Here is an 18,869-nt window from a genome sequence, read left to right as displayed (position 1 = left end):
CACATCAAAAGAAATACAAACTAAATTTTATTATAAACTTCATACAAATTTTGTACAAGCTGCTGAAGACCCATTTACATGTCCATACCTTTATATGCAATACATACATCAAAATAAATATTTACAAAGTGGTATAAATTATACCAAGACTTCAAGATGATAGCTCCTCACACCTCAAAGACTCACTGCTCTTCTAGTCTCTCAGATCTGATAAAGAATAAGCTATCACAGTACTAGGACTCAGTGGTACACAACATACTAAAATAATCTTTATGCAAAACTTCAATCACATTTATTCAAAATTTTGGCTAAACATGCGCATTAAACACAAAACATAAATCATGAGATTTTAATACGAACCAAGTTCATTTCAAAGTATCAAACACATTTCATAAAACCCACAGTTAGATCATGCCATTCGAAACAAATAGAATCTCAATAGCCAGAGGCTAAAGAGAAATCACATGAATCTCAATAGCCAGAGGCTAAAGAGAAATCACATCGCAAGGCTAGCTAACTCAAATATATTGATATCCATTCACATCCTCTTCTACTGGCACACCTCAACACTTCTCCAGAGAAGGAATCAAAATTCGAAACTAATTACCCCCACTAGTCGTGATAGTGAGGTGTTCAAATATATGGTCATGACACTGCGGTTTCAAAACTTATCTTAACAATTTGCTAAACATTGTTATTTCAATATACACAATAACTTTCACAATTTAAGTCAAAACATCATCAATAATGTCACAAATAAATTTTCAATAATTCAAAGCAGATGTAAAATACATAATTCATTCACTTTATCAATACATTTTAAAACATAGTGATGTTGTGCACAAACCTCAAACGAGTCGCCTGTTGGCCTTGACTCGACTCCTCGGGTTCTATCCCGGTATTCTTTTCCACTGAAACACGCAATTTTACAATGTTTCAGTACTAGAACTTAAAATAAATTCAAAATAAACTTAGCTTCACATTTACCTAGCTTTAACCTGTTAAATTCAAAGTTTTCAAAATTTTGTGTTTCGGGTTACTATTCACTACACTATTCAAGTCAAATTAATGACTTTCTAAGGCTTAATAGGTATGGGAACTCCAACTTCACCCACATACCACCTTTTGGTCATTAAACTTGTTGGTTTTGGTCATTTTCTCAAAACTTAGGTCATTTTGGCAAAATTGCCAATTTTCGGTTTTGGTGCTCCGAAGTTGCACTGTTCCATTGGTCGATCTACTGTTGGAATTTGACAAAACTTCCTTCATAGAAAATGTTCCTTATTGTCTTAAGTGTATTCTCATTTTTTGATCACCTCAATCGGAGTTTTGTAGCTCAAGTTATGGCCAAAATACTATTACTGTTCACGTACACTGTTCATGCTGAGATTTTGGGTTCTGGCAGATTTTGATCCAAATTTGTTCAGTAATTTGGTCAAGTTAAGTTCATAATTTGGCTTAACTTTCTTCACATGAAATGTTCTACTATGTCTTAGGTTTCCATCGGTTTAAGAATCGCCTAAATCGGAGTTTTCTAGGAAGAGTTATAACCCTTCAAACATTACTGCTCAATGGAAATTCTGCAGAGTTGCAAGTTTGGTAACTTAACTTTGCTCAATAATTTGAATGGGTTAATGGCATAATTTGGGGTGGTGTTCTTCATGAAAGTTTTAGATCTATGTCTTATCTAATTTCTGGTAAAATTTCAGGTCAATTTGACCTTCCTAGCTCGAGTTATGACCAAATGAACAGTTACTGTTCATTTGGTCAATTTGGTGCAGGGGCAGCCTGCTCTCATTTCACTTTGGTCAATTGTTTCACTAAGTTTTGGTCAGTTTTTTGCCATGGTTCCTTAATGAAAATTGTGCTATTTTATGTCTATTTTCATCCCCAATTGGTGGCATATCAATTGGACTTGTAAAATTTGAGTTTTGGTCCTTCAAAGTGGGTTTGGTCATGCTGCCAGCAGCATGACCATTGGACCTACGAATTTGATTCTCATTCCAACAATTCCCACACATTTCTTTTGGTCATTATTGACCATTTTTCATCTCACAATAGACCAAGGTCATCATTTATGCATTTCTCCAAAATTTGGTTCACAAACCTTAGCATACAAAACCCTAATCTCACTTAATTGTTACAATTACTTACATTTATGCCTTTTCATCTTACTACCATACTCATGCAAGTTTATTAATACCTTTAATTCATTTAAAATACATCCACACTCATACATCCATGGCTGGCTGAAAATTCCCTCTCTTCCTAATCATGCAATATTTTTCAATTTCTTCATATAATCTCATTCATTTCTACCCTAAATCCATCATATAAACTAAAAAGAAAAGTTGGATTAGTTTACCTTAAGTGAGCAGAATTTGTCTATCTAATTCTTCAATTTTCCTCTACTTTTCTTCTTTCTTTTGTGATCAAACTTCTTCTCAAGTAACTAAATCAGGTTCTAATAAGTCAAGTTGGGGTCAAAATAGGCTTAAATGGTTGAAAGAAAGCTTGGATTCAAGCTTCTCTAGTGTAACAATGGTGGTTTATGGTAGAGGGAAGAGAGAGTCACGTTTTTCTTTTTGAAGAAGATGACTTTAATTTTTTTTTTCTTTTGTTTTCTTTTATTTATTTTGCTATGGAAGACCATAAAAAAAATCTAATTTAATAAATATTTAATTAATTCTTTTATGACATTATCTTTGACTTTTCTAACTTCTTTCTTTTCTTTTTCTTTTTTTTTATTTATTTTTTTCTATTAGTTCTTTAATTTAATTCTCGATTCCGAAATTTTCTTTTCTCCGATTTTATTGGACAGTTAGGTCAGGAGTTAGCTCTCGGGGTCAATTGCCCAAATTGCCCCTCGCCGGTTCATCCTGATTTGCAAATAATCCAATATTTCTTCCGGCTCCCTGACCTAATTATTTGGTAGCTTAATGTTCTTTTCGTGATTTTCTCTTTTCCACTGTGTTTATAAGGGTCCTAAGGAACGCGGGGTCACTTTTTACGGTTCGAAATTTGAGTTTAAAATGACTTCGCAGTCGTTCCCGAGCAGGTCACCCATCGCTGTGACTCTCGGCTCGTTTAACCTCTTATGTTCTGTTTTTCTTATTTATAGTTAACTAATTAAACATTACTAATTATTTGTGTTTATAGATTCTCAAGTTGTCTTAAGTGTGGCTCTAATCTCCTTAATTGTCCGGACCGACACCGGTCACTGGAACAGTGAAATCTACCAGGCTATGCAAACGGGGTGTTACACTTAGTTTGCTATTTCGTTTGCTATTTTTAGTTTTCTGAACTTTAATTTGTTTTCCATATTATCTACTACTTTGACCATTTTGTTTACTGCACTTAAACTGAATTTTGATTTATATACATGTGCATGTTTTCTCCCATGTCCTTTTTGATGCTGACAAAAAGGGAGAGAAATGAACGAGTAATCTTGTTGGTATAACTTGGTACTAAATGAATGAGTGATATTGTTGGAATAACTTATGATTGATGTAACACCTCTATGTTCGGTAGTGCATTCTACTGTTCCGGTGACTGGTGTCGGTCCGGACGGCTAGGATGCCTAGAACTACATTTAAATGTTAATGAGGAGACACAAAATAATGAAATACAAGAAAGGAAAATACGAGAAAACAAAGGAAAAATAATAGCAATTGAAAAGCCCGAAGTCAGGGTGGCACCACAAGTATATGCTATGGAAGCTTAGGAAGAGCCAAACCCAGACACTGATGAGGCGATACAAGGAAGTGAAGAAACAAGGAGGTAGCAACTCCTCGATTACTTAAGTCAGGTAAATTTCGAGGACGAAATTTAAATTAGAGGGGAAGAGTTGTAACACCCTCCCTGTACCAACTCCGTACATTCTACTGTTCCGGTGACCGGTGTCGGTTTGGACAGCTAGAACGTCCGGAAAAATATTTAAACTAAAGTCAGGAATCATAATTAACTCAAATATTAATAAGAAAAATTTAGTAAAAATTTTTGAAATAAAATACAACCAAGTTAAGCAGTGGTGCCCTAGCGATGGGTAACCAGAGGGAAGTTGCGGTTCTCGCAACGAGGAGCCCTAGACTCGGGTGAAAAATTATAAAATAATTTTTGGGACTCCAGAAAAGGGTCATTGAGGTTCCTATGGCATTAGAATGCCAAGAAAATATTTAGAAAAATTTTTCAATCGGTACAGACAATTTTGACCTGTTAAGCCAAACGGAGGGCATTTTGGTCATTTCGCCTTCAGAGACGATTTTTGGCCGACTTGTCCAGTTAAGTAAATAATTATTAAAGTGAATAAATATTACTAAAAATTAAAGTGAAAATGGGTAGAGAAGAAGAGGAAAGAAAAATGACAATAAATGTCAATTTTGACATCATATGATGTCATCTAAGAGTTTTCCACCAATCACATTTAACCAACCATTTACTTAACCAATAAAAGAGACAAATGGACCTAAAAATTCTGCTCTTCTTCTTCTTCATCTTCTTCCAATACGTGACCTCTTCCATAGCTAAGCATATTCAAGCTTTTCAAAGCTTGATTCACCCATTTCTACCCAACAAAATCATAACCTAGCTTCACAAAAAATTAACCTAGCAACTTGAGCAACCTCTAGGCAGCCAAAAGAGAAAGAAAGAAAGGAGTTTGGGTGGCTGAAAATTCTGCCCCATTCAAGGTTAGTGCACTTATCTATTTAAAACTCTTTATTTCTATGTTAAAGACTTGAAATAAGTAAGGAATTGTAAGTAAAATGAATAAAAACTATGTGTATGTATGCCATCAATTTTGGCTGCCCTAAGGAAGGAACAAAGGTGGAGTATTTTTGATGGTTTTAATGGACTTAGAATGAATTAGAGATTATGTTTAAGGTGTATATACACATAAATAATGAATGGAAGTGCTTAATTAGGTGTATGTGTGAATCATAAGGGAAAACTAGAGTTTTGAGAAGTGAAAAATTGACTTGGCTTAGGAAATTGTTAGAGAACATCTTAATGGTCAATTAGTGACCATTTTAGGTATGTTGACCATGAATTGGACTGAAAAATAGTATAACCAAGTGAATGTGTAGGCTGCCTTGTGAGTGCGTGAGTGGTAAATTTCAGTCCACTTGCACAGCCATAACTTTGGCTGTGTAGGTCCAATTGATGTTTGGCCAATTGGACATGAAACTAGGCTTGTAATGACACATTTTTTCTGAAGAAACCATGCCCAAAAGACCAAAGCAAGAGGACCAAAACTTGGCCCCAATCCGGATACCCTGCAAACAGCCCCTGCAGAATGACCAAATGAACAGTAACTGTTCATTTGGCCATAACTCACTGTAGATTTGGTCAATTGACCTGAAATTTTTACAGCAACAAGTTGAGACATAGAAAAACAACTTTCATGAAGAAACCTACCCCAAATTATGACCAGAACCTAATCAAATCATTGAGCAAAGTGAAGTTTACTGTACTGAGATTTCCAGAATTTTCATTTGAGCAGTAATGTTTGGATGGCTATAACTCTCTCTAGAAAACTCAGATTTAGGCGATTCTTGAACCGATGGAAACCTAAGGCATAGTAGAACATTTCATATGAAGAAAGTTAGACCAAATTATGAACTTAACTTGGTCAAATTACTGACCAAAGTTAGACCAAAATCTGCCAAAACCCAAAAGTGCACGTGAACAGTAAATTTATTTTGGCCATAACTTGAGCTACAAAACTCCAAATAGAGTGATTCAAAAAAAGAAATTCAACTAGACAAAATAAGGAACATTTTCTATGAAGGAAGTTTTGTCAAATTCCAACAGTAGATCGACCAATAGAACAGTGCAACTTCTGAGCACCAAAACCGAAAATTGGCAATTTTGCCAAAATGACCTAAGCTTTGAGAAAGTGACCAAAACCAACAAGTTTTAAATGTAAAATGTGGTACATTGTGAGTGTTAAAACCAATGCACCTATGATCTATGCAAAAGTCAACTTTTTGTTGACTATTGAAGTGAATAGTGACATAAAAACTTGAAATTCAAAAATTGAAGAATTCAAAAGTATCAAATGCCCTAGTAGGCCTAATGTGATTGGTTTGGATAGGTTGGCATGCCAATAGGGTTCTGATAGCAGTACTGCGTATGATATATGGCTTCATTGCCATTCTCAGGATGTGATAGCCTATGGCTTTATTGTTTATTTTGTTTTACTTGGCTTTATGCCTTATTGCTTATTTGGCTTATTAGTCATTATGTTTGCACACCGGGAGACACATTGTGACGGATGGTGTGACGGCGAGATACACAGTACCCGGTGCTAGTTTACCCGTTTATCCATCCGGTCAATTTGTATAGGTTACTTGGGCATGGAAAATTATAACTGAAACTGAACTGATTGTTAAAGAAAATACGAAAATTAAATATCAGAAATGATTACGATAGAATACAAAGAAACTCAAGATCATGAAGAAAATAAATAAACAAAATGCATGAAGAAGTTAATATCATAAAACGTAATTAGCCCTCGACTAAACATTAAGTTGGTAATTATTCAGTTCTTATGAACACAATGGCTAAGAAATTATGATTTTTATTTGCATATTATTTCTTTCTATTTTATTATTTGCACCACTAAGCTTTATGCTTAGCGCGTCGCTTTTGCAACGCGTAGCGTGAGTCGAAGATCTTGATCGAGAGCCGGTAGACCACGCAGTTGGGTAAGTCCATCATGCAGTTCTGCATAGTGTCCGTGTCACCTCACAGGCTACAGTGCATTGGTAGGACACTAGGTGTCATTTTGGTATTTTGTAATTGATCTTATTTTCTCATGTGTAAATGAACTTATGAAATGTAATTTGATGCTCATGTAAATAATGAGAATTGTGTTTGTAAATGAAAAAGTGAATGTTTATCTGTGATATATATATGATTATCACATGAAATGAATGATTGAGAAATGAATGTGAACTGAAAAATATTGAGATTTTGATAAATGGAGTTGAGATGAATGAATAAGAATATAGGAAGTGTTTTTCACAGGTTCCGAAGAACGGTTTTCTCCATTTTTAGCCGGTACTCTGCCGGATTTTCTTTAAAAATTTTCGGAACCTCAAATAAATTACAATTTCAATAAATGAATTATATTTCACAAATTATTTTCAAAACTATGATAAAAATGAATTAAGATAAAATAGAGTGCTCCGGCACACTGAGTGGCATAACTTGCTCGGCTACACTGTAGTCGGGTAAGGGGTGCCACAATTGGGGTGAGTGTGCCTTGTCGTGGTGTACAACACGGCATGTTTGGAAAAGTTTGTGTCATGACCTAATTTGTGTTATCGATTAGCAACACTGTGTTATTCAATTATTTGATCAAATTTGTGTTATATGAGCTTTGAAAAATTGTGAATTGTTTGAATTATAAATTGTCAACAAAAGTTTTACATATCGCATTTTAAATTGTTATTGTGCATCACTGAGTAAATTTTACTCAGCGATAGCTTTTTCATTGCTGTCGCAGGTAGACAAATGGACAGAGCAGCAGACTAGGCTGCTAGTGCTACTTTGAGATTTTACCGAGTATATTGAGTATACCATATTTTGTAGTTTTTGTTGTAATGTATTCGCACTGTATGTATATATTGTACTTAGTCTTGAGCAGTTGTAAACTAAAATTGTAAACTATTTGACCTGTAAAAGTATTGTGATAAATTTATCTTATCTCAGTTTTTTTTTTGAAACACTGGAAAATTGATTGTTGAATTGAGTTGATAATGTTGAGAAATTTATTGTGTTGAACAAATTATTAGAGTTTGGGATTGAGGAATTATATATTTGAAGTGCTTTTTACAGGTTTTTGAAAAACTGTTTTATTCAAAATACAGATGGCACTCTGCCAAAATTTTTACAGAAATTATTAATTCTTCAAATGTGTTATTTGGTTTCACTTTAGTAAAAGAAAATTTTTTACACCTGTCAATAGTGCTCACCACTATAAAAAGAAGTAAGAAAAGTTTTAAAATCCCTTGAAGTGTATTTAATGGGTTATCAGTAGATGAAGTTGGTAATTCATTAGGTATACTACGAGATCATATTATGCCTTACGGAGGGGTAGGGTGTGACAATTGATATAGTTTGTGATTAATATATTGTTGATATGAAAATATATTGTGCACATTGTGCATATTTAGTTAGTATTTTAGTCACACTTGCCTAAAACTCCTTGAGACAGAAAATGCTTATGAATATTTCATTGAAATTATTAAGAGGGACTTATTTGTAATTAAATGTTGATATAAGCACATACATAGGGGGAGTTATTCCCACATATACATTCATACATATACTCATACTTGTCAATATTTACATGGTGATTCGATTGAGTTTTGTCATCATCAAAAAGGGGGAGATTGTTGACTCCACAAGCTCAAAGGAGCATAGATTTTGATGATAACAAAACTCAACTAGAATCAAACTAACCTTGTGTTAAGTGTTGTGCTTCTCAAAGAACAAAGAAAAAGACTCAAGGAATTCATGATGGATTCATGCTTTTGAAGAAAGGATGTCATTTTAAGATAACACAGGACGAATCAAAAGAGATAAAGGAAGAAAATGTTACCTTCCAAAGCTGCATTGAAGATCAAATTTGAAGGTACACTGTAGTATAGAAGTTAGTTTTAACTTTTAAGATTACTTGTGAAAAGAATTGAGGAGTAGAAGTCAATGATACTTATTTTCAATCCCTCAAAAGATTTTCTTTTAAATATCTTCAATGGCCTAAAAGCATTTGATTATGATTTGGTGTAAAGTTTTAAAGTTTTCAAAGTTATGCATAAAAGTTTTTTCTGGTATGCTAACTGGTTTGCTACTTGTTTTGGTATGCTAACTGGTTTGCTACTTTTTTCGGTATGCTAACTGTCTCAACTCTGCTCAACATCACAGAAAAAGACAAAATAACGGTTATTTTCTTGAAATTCGAAATTGTAACTTTCAAATGAGTTCTCAAACGGTCAAAAATATTCCAAAGCTATAAATACACCTATCATTGGCCATTTTGCACTTAATGAAAGTCTCTCTACTGTTCCTAACATTTTAAGATCATTAAAGTTTTCATTCAAAGTGCTCAAATTATTTTTATTGCTCATCATTTGTTTACCTAGTCATCTCTTCTTTATAGATTCTGTTGTATTGAGTGAGATTGAGTTTTAAACACTTTATTATCATTTATGAGAGGTCATTCAAGCACCTATTGAAGCTTGATTGTGAAAAGTGTTTGGGATAACACTTGGTAGAAGTATGAAGCTTCTTGTAAAAGCTTTGGTGAGAAGATTTGTAAAGGGCTTTTGTCTCTTGCCTTTAAAAAAGAAGAATAGTGAAGTGAAGACTCAAAGTGGGATCTTTGAGAGAGTGAATGTAGGCTAGTTGAGCCGAATCACTATAAAAATTCAGATTTCAACTTTCTCAACCCTTATTCTTTATATTTATGCATTTTAACTTTTTGATTGAAGTGTTTTTGCTTATATGAAAATTGACACTATTTATTGTTAGCCTTGTTGCAAACTGAGAAAATTGGTTCACTGCTGAATTTGCTGATATCTGATTTAATTTGCTTATTGTTTTATTTGCTGTCAACTAATATATCTAGTGTACTGCTCTATTTGCTGTGTTGTGAACTTATTCAGATTACTGAAATTTCTACTGAATGCCAATATATTCTGTTAGATCAGTATACTGATTGCTTACGACCCAACTTTGAATCAACTTATCAATAGAGCTGTATTGTTCATATTTCACATTAGAAAATTAGATTGAACCAAGCTGCAATTTTTTAAAGGTTTTGAGCAATAACCGAAAAATTATTTTTAGAGTTCAATTCACCCCCTCTTGGACATATTTTGGGACATCAATCTCCATCTTAAACAGTCCAATTATTTTCATAAATTTCATGTGGGTATAAATGAAGAAAAGCACATTAGAAGAAGCAAGCATGTAATGGATCAAAAAGTTGGTCCATATATATATAACACCATGAACATGTAGTGGCAGTAGCTTTAACCGCCCAGCCATCACGCCAGGGACATCTGGCAGCAGAAGCATGGACACCAAATGCTGCCGACTAGCAATTGGCAAGCCCTGGGGCTAAGCTGAGCTCTCTTGCTGTGATTTTCTTATTTCCACCGGCCGATAATGGCTTGTAGTTTGGCACGCAGTTGCCTGCTAAGATGAGATTTTTTTTTTAATTTATTTATTTATCCTTTTTTATGGTTTGTGTCCGAGTGGCAAATATCGACTTTGACTTCCACATTCTCATATTGGACTGCTTGATGAAAATGACGTGATCTCCAAATGTGTACATGCTTTCTCTATCTTCTTCTAGTGGAAATTCTTTAGAGCTTAGAACACGTACCTGTTTTTCACTGTTTCTGCAATTTGATTTCTTCATACGGCTGCACTTGGGAAAGATCTCTGCCCAACTATACCAGCTCTAGGACCGCAATTCTTTGATTTTCCTCTTCTTTTTTTATATTTAATTGTTTTCTTAGTTTGGAATGGAAATATTCAGGTTGTTTTTAAGTATATATATATATATATTCTTTTAAAACTACACCTTGATAAATATATAAAGAAGATTATTATAGGATACCGAATGAATTTCAATTATAGTCTAAATTTATACAAGTGCCAATTATATTTGTTAGAAGAAAGAATACAAGTAATGAAGAAAAGGATTGTGTATTTTGTCTGTGTCCCATTTACAGAGATATTACATCTATTTATACATGAGAATATGAACTAATTTGGACAAGAATAATAATTGCTATAATTATGCTACACAAATCTCCTATAATCATCCGATTCTTTGTAATTATGTTACACAAATCTCCTATAATCATCTTGATTCTTTGTAATTATGCTAACACCCCCTCAAACTCAAGGTGGTATACAAAGTGCCAACTTGAGTTTGCTTAAGAGATCTGGCGGCGGGAGGATGCGTTTTGGTGAATATATCGGTTTGGACAGAGGAGATAGGAATCAAACATATGGTGCCATGAGCAACATGATGGCGTACAAAATGACAATCAATTTCGATGTGTTTGACGCTCATGAAATACATCATTATGAGAAATCTGTATGGCACTTCTATTATCGCAATGGAGTATTGTGGCGTAAGAATGAGTGACACCCAAATCGATTAATAACCACCGTAACCAAAGTAATTCGGATGTAGCATCGGCAAGAGCACGATATTGATTACGTGCTAGAACGTGCAACAACGATTTGCTTTTGCTACGCCAAGAGATAAGAGAATTACCCAAGAAGAAACAATAACGGTTGTAGAAGCGGCGATGCAGCCGGATCACCCAATCGACATCGAGTAGCGGATAATACTAGGGAGGAGGTAGCGGAAAAGTGCAAACCATGAAAAAGAGTGCCTTTGATATAACGAAGGATTCAATCTGCGAGAAATGAGTTGAGCGAGGAGCGGACATAAAGCGGGTGACGGATGAGCGACATATGAAATATCGTGTCGAGTAAGCGTGAGATAAACAAGACTCGACAAAGTCGATATAAAGTAGGATCATCAAGAGGAGTGCCATCAAGAGGTGTAAGTTTGCAATTGAGCTCCAATGGGGTTGATCTTTGTTTTGCTATCGATGATGCTGCTCGAGAAAGTAAGTCGGATGCATACTTGGCTTGAGATAGATAATAGCCATCGAATTTTGAGAAACTTCAAGGCCCAAAAATAGTAGAAGAACCAGTCTTTCATTTCAAAATGTTGATTGAGATAATGTTGTAACTCTAAAATACGGATGAATCATCTCTGTTATTATCATATCATCAACATAAAGCGTGAGAAGAACAATACCACTATCGGTTCGACGAGTGAATAATGCGAATCATGTGGACTAGAGAGAAAACCAAGTTGAGCAAGAGTGGAACTAAATTTGGCAAACCAGGCCACAGGAGCTTGTTTTAATCCATATAAGGCTCGAAGTTTGCAAACCTTATGAGGAGAATGATAACCGGAGGAGGATGCATATAAACCTCTTACATTAAATCACCATGAAGAAAAGCATTTTTAACATCCATCCGGAAAAGTTTCCATTTACGAACTGCAATAGCTAAGAGATTTGAATAGATGTTAATCGGGCCCTTTGGAGCAAAAGTTTCCTCATAGTCGATACCATACTCTTGAGTGTACCCTTTGGCTACTAAGCGAGCTTTGTAGCGTTCAATAGTTCCATCGAGCGGGTCTTGATTTTGTAAATCCATTTGCAACCAATAGGAGTCTTGGTTGCTGGAACATCAACTAAATCACAAGTATTAGTTTTCTATAAATCATCAATTTCATCAGTCATAGCTTCCTGCAAAAGAGTGTCAGTACTTGCCTCACGATAAGACTGAGGCTCATGAAGGGTTGCAATAGTAGAGTAACAATGAAAATCGAGAAAGATAATGAGGAGTTTCTCTTACACGGGTAGAGCAGAAGAGTAGTGCTAGGAGGAGATGCGGCGCAGTCTTTGGATCAACAAGCGGTCTTGATTCAACGAGGCGGTGTAGTTGGGCTAATATTGAGCACATCACAATCACTGGATCGGGACTTGGAAACGACTCTTTGGAGAGTCGGTGAAAAATGAGAGTCGGTATTGTGAGTGATGAAATTTGGAAAGAGAAGAGAACATAGTATTTTCCCACAAGGTAACATGACGAGAGATGCGTAACTTATTAGAAACAGGATCCCAACAACGATACCCTTTGTGTTCAATGCCATAACCAAGAAACCAACATAGACGAGCACGGGGTTCTAATTTGGTATGTTCATGAGGTTGTAAAGAACAAAAGAAACACATCCAAAAGGTTTAAGGATGGAATAGTCGGAGGTTGTCCAAACAACTTTTCAAAAGGAGATAAATTATGAAGAACCAAGGTAGGAAGGCGATTAATAACATAAACGGCATGAAAAGTCGCTTCTCCCCAAAATTTTTTTGGACATGAGGCGAGAAAGAAGAAGAATGCGCAGAATCAAGAATATGGCGATGCTTGCGTTCTCGCCCGATACATTGAGAGGTGTGAGGACAAGAACGTTGAACAACGGTGCCTTGTTGACTAAGAAACAAGCAAAGAAGAATCCGATATTCCATGGCATTGTGCATTGGAGAATTTTAATGTCACAAGAGAATGAGTTTTAATCATTTTTGCAAATGTGATGTAAATTTGTGATAACTCGGATCGATGTTTCAAAAATATATCCAAGTAAACCGAGAATAATCATCAATAAATATTACAAAATAACGAAAACCATTTATTGAAGAAATAGGAGAAGGACCCCAAATGTCGAGAATGAATTAAACCAAAAGGAGTGTGCAAGTAGTATTATTATGGGAAAAAGATAATGCAGGTTGTTTTGCAAGTGACAATTTAAACAATTAAATGACTCAAACTTAGTAGATCCTAATAATCCACGAGAAATTAAAGGTTGAATTTCTTGGTAGAAGCATGACCAAGACGAAGATGCCATTGGTGAATGGAGGAATTAGGGATTGTAGCTGAGACACAAATCTACGAGGAAGATGTAAAGATGTAAGCTCAAATAATCGACCCACTCTGCGACCCTCCCCAAGAATCTGTCCCGTTTGTGGATCCTGCACTGGACACCATGGTGAGAAAAATAACATTTAGTCCTTTTTCACACAACCGACCATGAAATAAGATTGAGTGCCAAATTAGGGATATAATAGGTGTCGGGAGATGAAGATTTGAGGTAGACACATGACCGTATGTGTGATGTTCATTTTAGTACCATTTGCGGTATGGATTGGTGGTAAGGAAGATACGAGTTTCTGAGAAGACAAGAATTTAAGATTAGTGGTCATATGATTACAACATGCGAGTCAAAAGCCAATAAGAATTACCGGAGTGGCGGACATGGCGTGAGGAGAATTAGAAGAGATAACTTTGTTTGAATAGTGCCTCAAGATCACTCATGGTGATGGCGGTAGAGCCCTCGATGAGCGACACGATGTGAGAGGAAGATCCGGGCTTTGAGACATTCTTGAATTTAGAATGCCCTCCTTTTGATCTTGGAGGCGTGTGGGACAATGTTCAAGAATATGACCGTATCCATGACAATATCGCATTTTATGGTAGGACAATATGCAAAAGCATGACCAATTTGATTACAATTCTTACGAGTTGATTGCAGTTTACGATGTGAGGATCGAGTAGTTGCAGAGCGACTTCAAATTGAGGAGTTTTATCCAAGCGAGTCTCTTCAAAAATAATCTCTTGAATAGCGGTTTCCAATGATGGGAGTGGATTTCGATGTAGCAGGGCGGCTCGAGCGGCCTCATATTACGATCGAAGAGCCATTAGAACTTGAATGAGATGAAGATGATCTTCACCGATTTTGGCACGAGATATTTGATTCCAAATAGGTTGGACACAGGCAAGAAAATCATTCCGCATTGACACGCTTCTTGTTTGATTATGAAGAGTAGTCCACAATCGATAATAGTGGGCAAGTCGATTGGTGCGATATCGATTAGCCAAAATCCCGATTTCTTTTGCGAGTCATAATTAGGGATGTGGATGGGCGAGACAGGTATTGCGAAACGGTGATGATCGATGATTTTTACTATCCCAATCCTCAAGGCGGTCGGCAAATTTTGCATCGGTTTCATCGTTCTCTCTTGTCGGCGTAGTGATATCTTCGGTAACAATACGCCAAAGCTTGCGACCTATCAAAAAACTTTTCATTCCTTGAACCCAAAGATTATAGTTGGAACCAGTCAGAACTGTTGCAATAGGTTTTGAAATATCAGATTTCTCCATTGATAACAAGATGAGGAAAAAAAAATGGTATAATAATAGGTATGAAAGAATGAACCAGAACAGGTTGTAGAGATAGCAGAGAGACCCCAAAAAACTAGAAATAAAAGTTTTATGGCTCTGATACCATGTTAGAAGAAAGAATACAAGTAATGAAGAAAAGGATTGTGTATTTTGTCTGTGTCCCATTTACAGAGATATTACATCTATTTATACATGAGAATATGAACTAATTTGGACAAGAATAATAATTGCTATAATTATGCTACACAAATCTCCTATAATCATGCTGATTGCTGTAATTATGTTACACAAATCTCCTATAATCATGCTGATTGCTGTAATTATGCTAACAATATTAATTCATTAATAAAAATGAATACCTACTTTAGAACCCTTACACTGAGCAATTGTTATTATTGAAGAAAAAAGATATGGTCTTCACATCCATGATACGTATACAGTCTAATTATTCTGTCTTGTATTGCATCCCAATTCAATTTCTAAAAAAGGTGGCTAGTAAAACAAAGGAGAGTTGATGTCCTGCTATGATATTGGTTGAGATTCACGAGTGAGTCGAGTGTGTTTATGAGTTGATTTTTTGAGATTTTATATCATATATAGGATGTATGTATGTGAGTTATATAAAAAAAAATTTTGCTAAAACAATCATAATTTTAATAATAATTTATTTTTGTCATTGATATGTGTCTGTATGTATTTTATTTATCAGAAAAAAAAAAGTCAAAAAATAGTGAAGGTAGTGTTGACTTAAATTTGGGCCTGTCTAGAATCTAGGGCACAGTTTAGGTACGTTACCATATGGAACTCACATGCAGCTTAGATGGGCCCCATTCGGATGAGGTTAAGAGATGACTAGATATGTCATTAGCCCAAACCGTGTGGGGTTGTGCTTGCTGAGATCTAACTCTCATAGGCATCGCTCTGCCAATCCAATTTGGCAAACCTGAAATTGGACCCCCCCTCAACTTGGACCAGACCTCTCCAAGTTCAACGGATCACTCGGGTGTCCAGGCCCAGCTTATGTGCAATTATTTTCCCATAATTTTCTTCGTAGTACGTCACGATTCCGTTCTGTTAATGATGACAATAGAATTGATTGACACGATTAATGGCAAGTGGAGCAAAATGCATTCTATTTGCTAATCATTAAGTAAATTAACGAACTTCACTTTATTTTAAATAATAATGGGTTTCAATCAATCTAAAAGAATAGATGCTATTTCTGCGATGAACATCTATTTTTCCATGCGAATGCGACAGTCCATCTCTGCTTTGCTTGATTCTTTTTCTTTAATCCTAAAATGGGATTTTAATGTAGGCTATTGATGATCAATTCTGTACATTTATCGAATATTAGCAGGCTTAAACACCAAGAAAGAGTTTATGGACAAAGTGGCAAACAAGGTTTTAGTGGATGGGAAATTTGGAGATGGTGCTAGTCAGGGTCCAAGTTGTTTCAGATATTTTAGCATGAATATTACGTGAATTATTTTCTATGGGCACTCATACTTTGAACTTAAGAACCTTCAGACCTTATCTTTTAAGGTCATATCACAAGTTTCATCTAAAATATCAAATAGAGAGTGGACATGAACCAGATTTTTATTTTCATTTTTGCTACTTAAATATTATTAAACAAAGCTGATAACTGATTTTGAATTATCTTTTTTTTTTTTAGCACCACTAGGCTACCAATGGCTTTCTTATTATTATTATTATTTTTATTAAATGGTATCAAAATATAGATGTAAAGAGTTATTGTATCAACAACATCTCTCAAATTTAATTTGTATTACAAAAGTCCCTAAACTCTTATTTAAATATCATTAAAATTTTTGTAATCTATTATTACTAGTTTGCAATTTCAATTATGACTAAATTTTATTTAACATCTCTCAATTTAAATAAGCATACTATAAACGTCTCTAAACTTTAAATTATACATATATAAAAAAATCTTTATACTTAAAATTAATGTATCAATAAATTTTAATGCAAAATGTATTTAATAATAACTTGAGATTTGGTACATTATTTTGCTAATATATATATATATATATATATATATATATATATATATATATATATATATATATATATATTAAATAAATGAAAATTTTTAAAATAACAATGAAAATTTAAAAGAAAAATTAAATGATCACAATTCATGATTTATTATGAATATTTTTATAAAAATTTTAAAAATATATATTAAAATAAAATATAAATTTTTTTGTCACGACCCAACCTATCCTAAAGCCTCCAAGACCCGTAGTATCATTAACCCAACTCTAAGGCCCATTTGGGCCCAATATCAAGAAAACACCATAAAATGGACTTTCCAACGGGAGTTTTAAACATAATAAATACTCAATTGGGGAGCTCACCCTCCACATACTCATATCCTCATAAAATAAATAGGAGCTCACTCCTCATCCAATCCATCAAACATGCATATCATTATACGTTCTACGGTCCAACATGATAATAATATTAATAATCAAATAAATACTTCTAACACATGCGGAAATTCTAGGAGTAAATAAAATTACACAAATATTGATAAACAACTGTGAAGGAGAAAAGCGAGTTAACCAAAATAAAATCCTCGAAAAAATATTAGTAAAATATCAATTTTAACCATAATCTCTATAACTATCTAAAACTAATGCACTGTAGAGTGAAATGCAACATCCACATCATTTTCACATCATAACATCAAAAGGTAATTTGGAGCACTCACGCAAGCATCAATCATAACATATGGGTGATCCCATCTGACTCTCTTAAATCCAACAAGAACTTAAGCGGACTTTCGCTTAATAAACCAAATCGAGGGTCCCAACGAAGAACTCAAGCCGTGACTACCCCTCGAAGGATCGGGTCGAAGAACTCAAGCCGTGACTACTATCCATAGTCCACACCACATCACAAGCACGCCCTTTGCTCCAAATTACCACAACAACATCCATGGCACCTTAACAGTTATCAATGCAACATAAATCGTACCTAGAGTTTAACTACATAAATATATGCATATAAGTGATGCATGGGCATGCTTGAACATATAATAATAGTGAAATTACAATTAAAATTAATATTTTACTCTGGCGAAGGAAGAACGACAATTTTATTACAATCATTTAATAAATTTGACTCAAGACAAACAAAGAAAAGACCAATACGTCCTAAGTCTTAAAATTCTCCCCTATACCTACGACCTACCCAACCTGCAAAAGGGCTCAAAATACACTTCTATACTCACAATCCATATATCCACAACTCAATCACATCACACAGCCCCTCCTGGGCCCATCAAATCAATCATCCATCATAATATGTAAAATTTTAATTTAGTCCCTATAATTGACCATTTTTGCAAAAACTGTCCAAATCAGCTCTAAAAATTCTAAAACTTTGCCCCGCGGTCCTTAGCAATATTACTAAGCTATTGCAAAAAGAATCATAATTTTCTAAGCTACCACGAATATTTTATGGATTTTTAATCCTATTTAAGCACTAGAAAATTACGAAAAAGCAAGGTTCGGGTTTACCTTTGCCAATTCCGACTTCGACAATGGGGCTAGCCAAAACCACGGTCCAATTCGGAGACTTTAGAAATTTGCGCAATCGTCAATTTCAGCGAATCGAGGATACCTACACGAAGCCCATAACACGGGGGTTAGTACATAAATTTTTCAGAATTTTCTAAGCTCATTAAATGCTCGGAAAAACACTGCGAAGTTCCGTGGGACCCACCAAAAAACGGTGACGGAAAAATTTGAAATTTATGTCGCTGCGAAGCTCTCGACGAGTGGAGCGCGCTGGTAGCCTCGGTTTTCTCGTGGGATTCACGGTTTTCGAGAAATCTAGCCCAAAAGTCGAAATGGGCTAAAATCTTCCCGAGCAAAAAATCGGACAAACCACTTAATGGATTTCGGCGTTCTTGGTGTCTATGGAAAGCTCTCGTCGAGTAGATGATTTTAGACATAAGACCCGGTCCAATTGGTGGCCGGATCGGCCGG

The sequence above is a fragment of the Hevea brasiliensis genome, chromosome 13 (genome assembly GCF_030052815.1).
Source record: "Hevea brasiliensis isolate MT/VB/25A 57/8 chromosome 13, ASM3005281v1, whole genome shotgun sequence".
Taxonomy (NCBI): Eukaryota; Viridiplantae; Streptophyta; class Magnoliopsida; order Malpighiales; family Euphorbiaceae; genus Hevea; species Hevea brasiliensis.
The sequence above is the reverse complement of the archived record's forward strand: the minus strand, read 5'-3'. Positions refer to the sequence as shown.